General features: G+C 41.4%; 1 protein-coding gene across 1 annotated transcript in view; it reads right to left on the bottom strand.

Annotated features, from left to right (window-relative positions):
- The window catches only part of LOC311241074 (septin-4-like), a 293309-nt gene that overhangs the window by 211266 nt on the left and 66265 nt on the right, over positions 1–15778 (bottom strand). The gene's annotated exons all lie outside the window — the stretch shown is intronic.

Below are 15778 nucleotides of genomic sequence, written 5' to 3'. Positions count from 1 at the left end.
ATTACAAATCCCTTAACGGGAATACAGGTTTTTCTAGCAATACATTTGCATCTATAATATGTACTGTAGGCTATTAGATAAACTCTAATCAATGACACTTCTCAGTTGGTCTTCCTAGGCTGTGTCTTATCATGTGGACGTTCCATGTAAAGCTGTCACCCCCATTGTTTGAGAAACACTGAAGTACTGTAAGAAATGTCATGACATCACAGATTTCAATTATTTTCAACAGAGATCCCAGAAAATGTAGATTTATAGACCGCAATATTGAAAACTAATGTTTAAACTACTGTTCATCTCGTTATGCATAATCAAGCACTGGACTGTGGCATGGAGTTTTATTAACTGTTGAGAGACTGACTGAGGAGCAAATGTGAAGCTAGTAAGGAGGAGTGGTCTTACCGTATCAACCTGGGACATTGTGGTCTTAAATGAGAAAATGGCTGTCACCTCTAGTTTGTTTAGCTAACTGCTAGCTATGGGGGAGTTTGTGTTTGGGTACATTCAGCGGAGCATGATGATATTTACTTAGGCTGGGCATAGTCTTGCTGCACTCACATACAGGGACAGCACTGTAGCCCAGGGCTCTGCATGTCCGCATTGGATGGTGCAGTCAGTGTACCAAGTTAGCTAGACTGTTCCTCTCTGGGATATTGGGATAGTGATAAGCATTAGAACAGTCTCGGATGACAAGGTTATATCTCTTCAATGAAGGTATTAATTTCACTTCTGGCACTTTGAGACTTTACTATTGACTCGTCATTGAATCATTGATAAAAACTAAAAGAGGAATATGAATCATTGAAGAGAAAAATGTAACGTGCCACTGGGTGAGTAGAGCATGTGTGCGAGTACAGCACTCCAAGCTGTGAGGAGATGATTGGTAGGCTGCCAACTTCTACAAGGGTGCTGCATGATTCCTGCAACCTCTTCACACTGTGCATTAAACAGATACCACATTATGCAACCTCTTCGCACTGTGCATTAACATTTCATCAATCTAGCCTCCCGTTACCACTGGAACTCTCTCTGAGCTCCATTGGGAAAATACCGCCCCCTATCGTCTCTCCCTGTGGTACTGCACCCCATTGGATTAGACTGAATGAAAAGCATGGGGGAAAAAAATCCTGCTTCCCCATTTTACTTCTCAGGCAAGTCACCCGAGACGATCGGATTCATTCTGGACCATCAGAACAGCGTGGAATCGGTGTTTCGACCACCCAGCGTTGGATCAATAAACGCGATGGATATTTGGAATGGCGATCAGGAATTGGAATAATATTTTTGGAGAACATCTGATCTGAGGTAAGGAATCTATTTTACCAGTCTTAGGATAATCTGAGCTTTTTTCACAAAGATATCAACGTGGGCCCTATGTGTGTATGTGTGTGTGTGTTAGGGCTGAGCCCAAACGTTCGAACGTTCAAACCTTCGTTTGTTAGGCTGGCATTCGAATTCTAAAATCAATATTCGAATTTTTTTTTAATAAAAAAAATAAATAAAAAATGTATTCTGTTTAAACCAATGGGGGTTTTCTTCACAGTTGCAGATAAAGATTAGGCTACACTAATATTATAGTATTAAAAGAAACTGATGAGTTATATTCATTAAAGGAAAGTTGATTTAATTGATTTAGTTGGGTTGGGGCTTCTCCCTGGGCTGGGTCTGGGGCTGGAAAGTTGATTTAATAAAAAAAAATACAAATTTTATCAGATTAATCACTTTATTAAAATTGAGGATTTAGTTTGAGGATAGTAAAAAAAAAATTAAATAAAAAAATAACAAATATTGAAACTTATTTTTTTTTAATTAAAAACGAAGGTTCGAACGTTCGTTCGAAAAACCCTGACGAAGTTCAAATCCCAAAAACAGGGTTCGGGGACAGCCTTAGTGTGTGTGTGTGTGTGTGTGTGCGATCAGGAAATAAGAGAATTGATTTTTCAGCCCGCTTCTATAGCGTGCATAAGTACACATATACTATCGATAATCTAGTGTTTATTTGAAAACAATTCATAAATAGGCAGAAAAATGACAACGTGTTTTGTGTATTACAGTAAAGGGCGTTTATCACAGAAACTTCTGAAATCTTCTGGAAGTTTCAAGAAACAAGCGTTTTTCAAAATGGTATAAAACGGAAATGAACTGATTAAAAAACAATCCGTTTCGACAATGTTGACTGCAAACAAGTCATTGATAAGCGACGGCCAGATTAGACACATAGCCATAATTTAACCCATTCTCCGCCATTGACGGATTAAGACGTCATTCCAGGGCTGTACGCTAAGCTTTTTCACTAGGGGCACACTTGCCCCTAAATGAGACATTTAGGGGCAAAAAATATTTTTTAGGGGCAAATTTTTAAATAACAATTTTACCATTATTAAAAAAATATGTTCCTCCTGCCTCATTACTGTGGTCCTTTTATTTAACATTTAAGTGCGTTTGTTTTCAGGTTTGTATCTTTTATAATGAACCAACCGAGAAAGTGTGTGTGTGTGTGCGCGCGCTTGTGTAGTGCTCCTTGAATGAGATCACCACAACACACACACACCATTGCATTAATCAGGAGGACAAGAAACTCTGCATACATTTGTTTCACAATGAAAAGTGCTTTAGAAATCAAATGAATTATTATTGTAAATAACCCCATGAAAGGTTTATTATTTGTATGGGTAATTACCTGCTTCATATTTGTGATGTTACTGGTTTCAGGGTGTGCCTAAAGTGATCAATGTGTTGGGCCGTTTATAGAGATCTATGCCAATTAATGTTTATGTATATCCGGGACATTTTTTTAGTAAGAATTGAGAGGTATTTGTATATGTGACCTTTATTTTGAAAACCGTGTTGCGATGCAACCTTATTTACATTTGCGCTTTTGACAGTGAAATGTTCAGTCCAACTTAGCTCGAAGGAAAGACTAATCAAAAAGGTTTAATTGACCCGTATGAGGCTCTTACGGTAGGACTTTGATTGTTTATAGAAGTGGAATGTAATACTATGCTAAACGAGAAATAAACTGTTTGTGACAGCCAGTAAAGTTGCAAGCCACTTTCATTTCATATACGGGGACACCGTGACAATTATTAGTATTATCTTATTTGCATATTGTCTCATTATTAGATAGATAGATAGGTTGATATTTTATAAATTTAAGTAGACAGTATTTCACGTCCTAATAGTGGGCTACTACTACTACTCACCTAATGCATGGCTGAACCTGAACGTTAGAAGTGTCCGTGTCCCCGTCAATCAATCATCACATCATCACGTCAATCATCATCATCTTATCATCTCTCCACATCGGACGTGGTTGTCATAAGATGGACTGATATCCACTCCGTTGTTCTTGCAGAGCAAAATTTGTATCTTAAATGTATTGAAATGAGGTGCTTCTTTGGCGATGCAATAGTCCATATTGAAAGGAAGAGAGGCCACATTCAGTTTCGTTTTGCTAGGAATTATGGGATTTGGTGTTGGATGTATAGACTACGCAGATAGGGACATGGTCTTTAATCGCACGATAGACTACAAGTACCAAGTATATAGCGTGACCTAGATTCACTCCACACGCAAATCTTTTTTTTCACTCAGGCTATCTGTGATCGCAGTAAGTTCATTCATTGCCGACAGATTCTTTCATAGCACCACGACATTGTGTCGCACTGACAGCTCGCGTGAGTGGCGTCATCACACGCCTTGGATAATTTAGGAGTGAAATGCGAATGCAAGGCTTGAAAGCACTACTCGCAAGCCCGCCCCCAGATAATATTTACCAATCGCAACGGCCAATTAAAGGGGCAATTCGCGATCATATCATCGCAGTGTACAGGCCTGCATTCCTCGCCATTAATATTTCAAATTTTCGTCATGGTATTCATATTTCACCGACGGATCCTTGACGGGTGCTGTGGATCTCCACTCAACTCTCCAACAGTTCAATATCGCCACCTGGTGGCCGATCGGCCAACCGGAAGTGGGGAAGTGGGGCCGGAAGTGCTTGGTGTCCCCCCTATTCCGTCCGCCACTCGCTATCGCTCCCGGGGCTCCATCTCGACACACTGGATAATCGATCAGTTGCCATAACTCAATAAACAACGTTATTTGGACGTATATAGTATTATACAACCCGGAAATGGTTCATCTAGATCAACATCCCATAATAGCGATCTTTTTGCTCCACGCTGATCACCCAACAGTAAGAGGAAGCTGCGGTGAGTTTCAGCGTTTTTGATTATTATTATCCATACAAACTGCTATGATCAATATATCACCCATACTACATGATTCATTGCATTATAAACGACCCCCCCCCCCCCCCCCTCCGGTCACCAGCAGATGATGAGTCATGACGTTTAGGACCTTGTACAATTAAAAATGTTAATCTGACGTCAATCGCTAGCAAACTGCATTTGATGATGTAATATATGCATAAATGGCTATAACTCACGTTCTATGAATTACTGCAGAAAACGATAAAAACATATTTATACTCTGGACGGTATTTTAGTATGAATGTGTGAATGAAAAAGTAAAACGTTCCTACACCCTGAACAATAGCTAATCGATGTTGAATGGGCCATAGTAATGTCAATTTAGCAATACAATTTAAAAAGTTATAGCCCTGCAAAGTAGGTGAACATCTCCATAGACAAATAGAGCTGGCAGAGGATGGTATAAGAAGGGTACAATGCCTGGCGAAGAATGGGAGAGTTTATGCGTTCGCAAATATGAGAGCGCTATCATTGAAGTGGGTGGTGGCACTCAACGGGGTAAATAGGACACGGAGGCTGGCACTCAACCTGTTAAACAGATACCACATTGATACCACATGATGCAACCTCTTCACACTGTGCATTAACACATTCCTGGCCAACCACGTATATATACGTTATTGGGAGCCAGCGGTTGATGGCCAAAAACATATATATATATATATATATATATATGTTTTTGAATTGTTTTTTCTTTTATTCGCTTTTAATACCCTATTCAATGTCACAGAACTGTATTTTGCCTGGAAAAGGCATATTGGGACTACAAAGGTGCAGTACCGGCCAACGAACCTGCTAGTGGCGCTGTATCGAGAATGCAGTAACCCCTGTTCCAGACCGGGTGCCACACTGAAAATGCTCCAGGCGCTCTTTTCTACTAACCTGAACCTACTGTAGGGCTTCACCCGATCGCATTGAATAGTTTTCGGGCCCCCCGATTCATTATGCTGTGGTGGGTTATGTCGTGGGCCAAATGGACATATGATCTACCAGATGGCAATCAGATAATTGGAATATTCTTTTTGGAATCCCACCGGCTACAGGTAAGGACAAATTATCATCAATTTCAGCTTGATCGTGCAAGGATTTCATAGCCATCCCCCTGATCAGCGTATGTTGTGGTAATAACGAATGCCGTTATTGGCAATCAATTAATCAGAAACGACCCCCCCCCCCCCTTTCATGCATTCATGATGAAACATAATACCGATCATATGCATTTGATTTTTTTAATTGTAGCGTGTGTAGGGACAAAACGGCAATGGATTTGGTATAATACACGTCGCGGCTTATAAATAGCCTTACAGGAATTAGCCCCGATCATTCCGAAATAACACTCATATTCACCACGGTATAAAACGGGAACGTATGGATGGAATTTTTTTTTCTTTTTTGCTTCTTGAACGGAAGGTTCTTACTGTAAAATGACCATGATATATTGTATCCATAGCTATAATATAAATATAGATTTAGCTCTACAAACAACATGACGCACAGTGAAAGTGTGTAATGGAAAGCTGGCGTAGCTAGTGAATGTGTTAAACAGATACCACATTGATACCCACATGATGCAACCTCTTCACACTGTGCATTAAACAGATACCACATTTATACCACATGATGCAACCTCTTCACACTGTGCATTAAATTGATACCACATTTATACCACATGATGCAACCTCTTCACACTGTGCATTAACACTATGGCGATCGGCGGGGCGCGGCGATTTAGGCCTCAGAGGACAGCAGATTGTAAACAAACCGATGTACTTTCTAAGAGCTTTATATATAATTTATAGTATTGCTATCTGTCCATTCTCATTGTCACTTGAGTGCATAAACCGTGCCTTCATAATGGCTTAAAGAAAATAAAAATCCATCGGTTGGTTGTCATTTTATAGCTTCGTGAATATAAGGTATATCGCACTTTTCGTCTAGGCTTTTCTATAGGAGGCTGCAAAAAAGGCTAAACGTTGGCGCCGTTATATCAAACGCCATTTCTGCTGTATATATACGAATGAAATAAAACAAACTGCGTAGCATCCGGACTATTACAGAGCATCTATGGATGAAATGGGGGTGGCGGGGAACGCCGATTACTATTATTGATTAGCAATACAGTGTGCGTTCAATATAGCATTTTCATTGATCGATCACGTTACGTTATAAAACAATGTCCAATCCAGCTGTAATTTGGGGTAATATTATCCTACCGTCAGGCCATGTGATCGCCGGCAGCATTTACTCACCAGTCATCAGATTCTGGTAGATCGATATGCACATTGGCTAATCATAAATCCCATTATTCCATGCTGAAAAAAACGCTCGGCAAGCTGATCCAAGATGGAGGATGTTCGGCTGGGATCAAGGATCTATGATCCGCCCACAGAACTGTACTTGCATTTTTTTTAAATCCACATAATGATACTGCAGTGGAGCGATGGCACCCCTAAGCGGGTCTGGCCGTTACTGCATGTTTCAAAAATCAAATATGTGAAAAGATCCTGCTAGTGGATCGGGTACCTAAGAAGCGTTATAAATACGGAATAAAACAATAACAACTCGTCACGTATATACTCGTGGCTCTGGTCCACAACGCTCTTTTTCGAAACACGTATATATACGTGGACGGACGCCATAGTGTTAAACAGATACCACATTGATACCACATGATGCAACCTCTTCACACTGTGCATTAAACAGATACCACATTGATACACACATGATGCAACCTCTTCACACTGTGCATTAAACATTGATACCACACCTTCAGGCCTTGCTTAAAAGTAAACCCTACCTTTTTGCTCTAGAGCAAATTTCAGAGAAATGCCGTGAAAATAGCCATTTACTGGAATACACAAAACACGTTGTCATTTTCCGGCTGATTTATGAATCGTTTTCAAATAAACGCTAGATTACCGAGAGTATTTGTGTTCTTATGCACGATACAAAAGCGGGCTGAAAAATCATTTATTCGTGCCGCGCACAGCGCCTAACCCCACACACACACACATTGTGAAATCTGTGAAAAACAACTCTGATTAACCCAAAACTGGTAACATAGATTCCTTACCTCAGATCAGATGTTCTGCAAAAAGATGAATCCAATTCCTGATCGCCATTCCAAATATTGATCGCGTTTATTGATCCAACGTTATAGTCCGAAATGCATAATCCAAGCTGCTTCCAGCCTCACCAGTGAATCTGGTAACACGACACTGCTTGCCAGAGAAATCCTGGACCGGAGTATTTCTCTGATGCACTTTTTCACTCAATCCAATCCAATGATGTGCATTACCATCCGGGAGACGATTGGCGGCGGTATTTGCCCTTTTCGAGCTCAGAGCCATTCCCAATGATAATGTCAGGCTGGACGGATGAAAAATGAATGGATATCGCTAATAAAAGAAATAACGATTAAATAACGAGAAATCGCGCTATTGGCAACCAACGCATGGCGGTCAACAATGAGATTTCTCGTTGTTGGCAACCAATGTGTTAAAAGGTCTTAGCTAGGATAAACAGTTCTTTATCAAGAGTTACTAATTTTTATTGAAAATATGTTGGATCAAGTGTGCACCGAAAGACTGAGGACTTCTGCAGGTGTTAAAAACAGAGAGAGAGAGAGGCCAAAGCTAGCCAATGGAAAGCCCTTTTACAAGGAGTCAAGTAACTGCCAAATGTGTCAGTGGCTGCCATGACGATCTTTCCATGGAAGTGACAGTTGTCTCAGTGGAAATTATGCCAATTTTTACACAACAGAGTTTCCGTTATCCAGTAATCCAGTAAGTGTTTTTTATACCGGGAAAATATGTTGAAGTCTGACATAATAAAAATGTCTCTGGTAATGTCCGATGAAAATTAGTGGGCCAAACTGGCCATGGTAGCCTGCTCGATCCCCTCTCCAGTGTGCCAACAGAGAGAGGGTGCTTCCATCAGAGAGAGGAGTCTCCCATCAACAACACAGAACACAGGCAACAGTCGGAGTCTTCCATCAACAACACAGGCAACAGTCGGAGTCTTCCATCAACAACACAGGCAACAGTCGGAGTCTTCCATCAACAACACAGAACACAGGCAACAGTCGGAGTCTTCCATCAACAACACAGGCAACAGTCGGAGTCTTCCATCAACAACACAGGCAACAGTCGGAGTCTTCCATCAACAACACAGGCAACAGTCGGAGTCTTCCATCAACAACACAGAACACAGGCAACAGTCGAAGTCTTCCATCAACAACTTAATGCAACAGTCTGAGGGGCGAATTCACAAAGGGATTGGGCAGCTTTTTCTGACACAATGCCTGTGCAAATAGCCCCAATACTTGGACCGTATCTATACTAGGGAAACGTTCCAACTCCAACCAAGACTAAAAGGAAGCCCCCTTGAAGAGGCCACAGTCAGAAACTGGGAAGCCCTCCCACTGGGTCTCCATGCTTTCTGGGAACAACGGTCACTGGACCACAGTGCAGAGTGGAGAGGGGGTGGGGATGGTGGATTAGAGGGCGATGAAAGGGGAATTCCACCCATTTTAAGAATTCACATACTGTACAGTACATGCTATGTATGCTATTTCTTTGCCCCAGGATAGTTTGGTCAATGGTCTGTGAACATGCACCACTCTTTTGTTATAAGAGAAAATATACATTTGTGTTGTCCTCTGGATGTAAAAGTGTTTAGCTCTCATACCCAAATGAGGTTGAAACTTGTTTTGCAGACAGGTCTGAACCAGAATTGAAACCTCATTAGCTCACACTGACCATAAATTATGGTCAGTTCCATGTTCATTTGTCTATGAAACAGTCCCAGACTTTACATCTACAGATGACATCGGCAAAATCGAGGGTTCTCTCCCAGATTTCTAGCTTTAGGAGAGAGTGGTGCGTGTTTGTGCTTACCGTCTTCTCCAGAGTTAGCCTAGCTTAAAACTCCAGGGGAGGTGTTTTTGGCCAACAGTCTGTAACATATAGAATGAATAATATTATATTATTGTTCCCCCCATATCTTTTAGTCTATTTTATAAAGAAGTGAAGAACTGAAAAGAAAATTTTATTAAATGTCACGGCATCTGTGCAGACTTGTTTATTCAGTTTCCATCGAAATTAAGATGAACGCATCCATAAAAAGGTATGGTTTCCTTACACAGAAAAGACATAGCACTATAGTCGGTTTACTTTTCTGATAACTACATCACTGTATAACTCATAAATGTTCAGACAAGCTTAACTCTTGGTTATTTGGGACTCTGTATACAACCAATTTAACGTTTTATAGCCACATTTCTTTAAATCGGATATCCCGATTCAGTACAAATGTTTGCCCTCTTGGGCAGACGTGAGGTTTACATTGAAAAATGCATTTAGGGCTTTCGGTTACTCCCATCTTTTCCAAGCTTTCCATTACTCCCATCTTTTGCTAAAATGTAGTTAAAATGTTCTTGCATTCAGACGCAAAGTGTGACACAAGAGTCACAAAGCCAAACCACCAAATGTTCATACTATAATCCCCGGGCCCCAAACATATTAAGATTTTTGTAGGGCCCTATGGAATCCGCGATCGTTGAATCGCGGAGGATTTCACGTAATTTAGATATTAACACAAAATTCTGAATTATCTCGGAATTTGCTTAAATTATACATAAATCGGTTTTCATATAAATCAATCTTCACTACGACTTTAAGATGGTGACTCTGCATGGTCTACGGAGACACAGCAATGACAGCTACCAAAGTCATTCCACGCTCCATAATAGTCACGCACGAATCCCACCATGCACGAATCCCACCACGCACGAATCCCACCAGGCGCGGGACGCGGGCGTGACGGGCGATCAGAGTTTCACTTTCGCTCCCATGTTAACAGGCGTCGCTGTTCCCACCAGCCGCGCGTGGGCAGGAAGCGAATACAATTGACCTGTCTCAAAACCCTGCCCCTTTTCTTGATCCTCCAATCACAACTGTCGCTTACCTCGGACAAACTTGGTTTGTCCGAGGTAAGCGACAGTTGTGATTGGAGGATCAAGAAAAGGGGCAGGGTTTTGAGACAGGTCAATTGCTTTGGTTGGATTCAGAGGCGTGCGCCACACGCATTTTCACAGAAATACACTCAATATCTGCATTATTACCACACATATAGATGTTGTTCAACCAGCTAATGTGTCTGTATCTTTCCCAATACAAATAAACCATACTATACTTTTTCAGGAGTACAGTCACACTGATCATCATTCTAAAATGAATTCTGACATTCTAATTAATTATAATAACTGGTTATACATGCAAAATGGACAATAGAACACTGGAACTGGAAATCTTAAAATCTTCAAACAGGGACTGACTTTGCATATAGACTAGGCATTTACAGCTGTTCCAATGTAAACGTGCCTTCCTCCGTGCACTTCCTCCGTGCACTTCCGCCCACTCTGAAGTGGGACTCGGTGTGCCAGGCCACGCACGATGCCCGCGCCTGGTGGGATTTGTGCGTAATGAGAGTCTCTCTCTCTCTCCCCCCCCTCTCTCTCAAGTAGCCAAATGTTACAGTCCAAATATCCAGTTCGTTTTTATAGTGTGTGTGTGTGTTTATAGTGTGTGTGTGTGTGTGTGTGTGCAGATGAGGTCAGAGGAGTTTGATAGTATTACTGAGGATGGCCAGATAATGTTGATATTTAAACTTAAAAAAGTATTATACAGAGAGAAGCTTCAGCAAGTACAAAACGCTGCTGACCGACAAAAGAGAATCCCTCACTGAGGAAAACACAAAGTGCCTAACCAACATGTATCACAATGGTGATGTCAGCCAGAGATGGGGAGAAGCATGAACCTTTAAAGGGCATCCCTTTGAAAGAAATTAGTTACTGTACATTATTTTTTTTCTGATTTATTTTAAACAAATAAATAATTATTTTGTATTATTTAATAATTATTTAGTTATTGCACTGCACTGGCACTGTTGTACTGTTATTAAAGTTAGTTAAAAACATGATTTTGTATTGTTGTTTTTTTTGGGTTAAACTTAAATCCAATTTTCTTTAATAAAACGAGAAATCCGAAAACAGGAAAATTCTAATCCGAAAACTGGAAAAGATAAAAACGGATTTTATAGGGCCCTAGATTTATGTTACATACTGAACATAAACACAATGTATGTGACTGTCACACAATCCAGAATGCAGAGAAAAGATGATAATAAGTGCAGTAGACACGCTATTAAAGAAACAAATATTCCACAACTATGCTATGGTGTAATTGGTACAATAATATAGGCTACGCATCATACAGTCAGACATTTGTCAAGTGAAACGATATTTTTTACCACAAACCAGCTGGGCCACAAGCATTCATGACACATTCCATCACCGCATACAAGCAAAACCATGCAGTGAAAATACACAGATTAGAAAGTAATATCTGCACACTGACCATCATCATATCCAAATGGACAGTGATGCATGCTTTGCAGATAAAGGGAGGGGGGGTGGCGGTTGCGGGCAATCAGTGACCGTGTTAATCTGGTATGCAGAGTTCGTGGCAGGCCATCTGTGTCTGGGGGAATAGACCGCCTTCAAAGAGTTGGACAAAAACCAGGAGATCCCGTTTTTATCCCAGCAAAGTTGGTGTAAGTGTGTGTGTGTGTGTGTGTGTGTGTGAGAGAGAGAGAGTGTGTCTGTTCGTGAGAATTTCTATTTGAGTTGTGTGTTTTTGTGTGTGGCTGCGAGTCAACTGCAGAGGTCAAGCCTTCATGTCCATGAGCATTTTCCCAATGTGGCATTCAATGTGTGCATGTTGTTTGTGCATGAGCGTTCATGCTTTTTTTTTATCCACTTTTTCTCCCATTTTCTATATTTTCTCCCATCCCAATTTCGTATCATCCAATTCAACCCTCCCCTGTCACGAACGCTGTTTCTTGCCTCCCACAAGCCGGCTGCAATGTGGACTAAGTCATACATAGCACAAGTCCCCTCCGGTACTTGAGGTAACAGCAGTCGCATCTTTTCACCTGCGCAGCTCGATCTCTTCAGTGGCGAGGAGTAACGCGTGGGAGGCTCACGCTGCCCCCGACACTTCCTGATTCTACTGCGCAGGCGCACCAACCGACCTGTAGGAGTCGCTGTCCACAACGCCCGATCCCCACCCATCAGTTTCCCACCCCCTAATACGGCCAATGTGTATTAGTATGAACGACCAGCTAAACTGAAAGCAATGTGGAGCGCTGGGCTCGAACAGGCAAGCCCAGCGTCTCCGTCATTCGTGGCGAGCGCCTTGCCCACTACGCCACGTAGCCGCCCCATGAGCGTTCATGCTTAAGTATATATCCGCCTCTGTATGTGTGTATGTGTGTGAATACTCTGAGGACTTTTCCAGTGGGCAGAATGCTGACAAAGCGGACATTGTCTTCTTAACACACAACACTGCTGCTAGCCAGAGAGACATACAGTATGAAGTGAACATAACACTGCTGCTAGCCAGAGAGACATACAGTATGAACAAAACACTGCTGCTAGCCAGAGACATACAGTATGAACAAAACACTGCTGCTAGCCAGAGAGACATACTATACAGTATGAACATAACACTGCTGCTAGCCAGAGAGACATACAGTATGAACACAACACTGCTGCAAGCCAGAGAGATACAGTATGAACATAACACTGCTGCTAGCCAGAGACACAGTATTACACAACACTGCTGCTAGCCAGAGAGACATACAGTATGAACACAACACTGCTGCTAGCCAGAGAGACACAGTATATGAACACAACACTGCTGCTAGCCAGAGAGACATACAGTAAATACAACACTGCTGCTAGCCAGGGAGACATACAGTATGAACACAACACTGCTGCTAGCCAGGGAGACATACAGTAAGAAGCGATATTTCAGGCTTCACACATACTGTACGAGCAAGATAGAACATAGATATAGCAAATCTAAGAGAGACATAAAATTAAATGCCATCTTACCCTTAACTTTAAAAAAGATAAATGAATAAATTAATAAAAATACGGCTTTATGCCCGATGAGCAGCGAGAAATGCTGGTGTAAACTAAAACGCAGCAAGACCACAAGTATTTCTGACAGTTTTTCGTTCCATTATAAAAATTTAATTGATCTTTAACAAGCCATTCTTGGCCAGGTTATAGGAAGGAGACGGTAGAGCATTGGCAAATGTTCACTTTTTAGGTCCACATCTCTGTCGGATTACCATGAGATAATGGAAACAGTGGGTTCCAATGTGGAATACTATCTGATAATTCACTCACACCAAAGTTGATTGAGATTAGTTGTAGAGAAGGTTTGTTGGAAAAGGTGGGATTTTGGATCCTTCTTTAATCATTTTAAAGTAATAATCAGATAATTTAATAAATAACGGATAATGTCCGTTTTGGTTCTCTCTATGTGAAGTGACATCCCGGAAGTGACAGCAGTTTGTTTGGAATAAATAGAAGATAGGTAGCATGACTTTTCCATGATGGAAAGTGATAGAATAACCTCAACAAAAATTGGGATCTTGCAGATTACCACTATTAGTGTGAACTATTAGGGATGTGTAGTTTGGGAAGAAACAAATCATGGAATAGCTTGTACTAAAGGGACCACTTAAGATATTTCCAGGGGTGTAAAGTACTTGAGTAATTGTACTTTGTTACAATACTTCAGTACTGTTTTGGGGGATTTGTAATTTACGCAAGTATTATTAGGTTTGTATACTTGTACTTTTACTCAATTACATTTCAGAGGGGAAAAAACATTTTTACTCCTTACATTTAAAATGCAGACCTACAAAGTACAAATCTCGCAGGTCCAACCATTTTAATTAGTACATTTGTTTCTCTGGACGAACTAAGGTTAACGTTATTAATCCTGCGGCCACACTTTATTTAAAACAGCCAATCAAATCCCCATCAATGGAAAATGAACCCGCCCATACCCATGCTGATTGGTCCTTGTGCAAGACTAGAAAGTGGGGATCTTTTAAACACCTGCTATCAGAAGAATAGACAGTCAGAGTGACAGATACTGACTTTTACTTTCAAGAGTAGTATAATTTCTGGGTACTTTTTACACCCCTGGATATTTCTATGTATACTGTAGGCCTACATTACATTTATAGGTCCCAAGCCACCAAGCTACAGTAGATAACTCACCAATGACTATAAGAGGGACATCTCGCTCATTCTGAAATACTATCGCCAAGCCTCTCCACAGGCTACAGTGAAGCAACCTTCCCATGTACACTTGAAAATCTGTCACCTCATAAAAAAGGCATGATTTATATTTGTAGACACATCACGTGAGCTTATGTACTTGTCCACTTTGTGGAACACATACAGATGCTAAGAGTTGAGCTGTATGGTGTCGGTAGCCGTTCAGAAACAGTTGGTACTTTCTGCAGGGAAAACTGCAAAGAGAATGGATATCCCTGAATGGAAGCCATGTGCATGTAAAAAAAAAAAAAAAAAACGGAACAGAAATGTAAAAAATGCATAATTTTCATGTGAGGCAAGACTTTTCCTCCTTCCTCTCCTTCTAGTAGCTGGAGTCAGGAATCCGATTGCTGACCTCAGTCCAAATTCTCAGGCTAAAACTATTAATAGCTCCAGACGCAAGCTAGCACAAGTCTCCCAAGTCAACAAGTGAGCTCTGAACACCCTGATTCAGCTGCAGAAGAATTATTTGGACTTAAACAGTAGAATAGCAAGAAAGATAATTGTGCATCTCCTGTATCTCCCTCTAAAATGCACTCCGGATGCTGTGTTGCCATTAGCTCTTGTGCTATTGCTGCTGTCCATTCAGTGTGTCATGGAGCACTGTCTCCAGACTCCACCAGATGAGTGAAACCACTTTGTATCAGGACAAATCACATGATTCTGAGCTATTATTACCTAATGTCTTATCTCTAAAACACTTGTCCTCGGCATGGGTCTGTTCTTCTTGGCTCTTGCTCTCTACATCTGCAATTCCACTGAGATCAATTTGTGGATTTCTTAAACAGAATAGCAGGCGATGCTGAAAGCATGACGGTGCAGAAGTCGCCATCAATTCCCTCTCATGGTAATGCTGCAGAGTGAGGGGTACCCCCCCTTGGCACGGAGCCCAGGGGAAACTGGGCAGCAATGTGAGAGACGGAGATACTGCTCCACTGTTGCCAGCCTGCTCATTCACAGTGGCTGTTTGTCCCCCCCCCCAATTCGAAACTGGCCCATGTAAATGTCCTAACCCAACCCCCTCCAATGTACAGTAAATGACCAAGTATGGTTGTCAATATTCCAATGTACAGTTTTTCTTGTACAGTTGTACAGTGTTCCCCCCCCCCCACCCCTCTTGCCCAACCCCCCCCCCCCCCCCCCCCTCACCTACCGAACCACCTCCAATGTACAGCCCCCCCCCCCCCCCCACCACCCACCCCACCTCCCCCAATGTACAGTTTTTACGTCAAATGTATATACTCTTTTCTGGACTCTTTTTGTATCACAAACAGTACTGTATTTGCAAATCTGGTATGTC

This window comes from Notolepis coatsorum, assembly GCF_963971535.1.
Source record: "Notolepis coatsorum genome assembly, chromosome: 1".
NCBI lineage: Eukaryota > Metazoa > Chordata > Actinopteri > Aulopiformes > Paralepididae > Notolepis > Notolepis coatsorum.
This window is presented reverse-complemented; position numbering and strand designations above follow the sequence as displayed.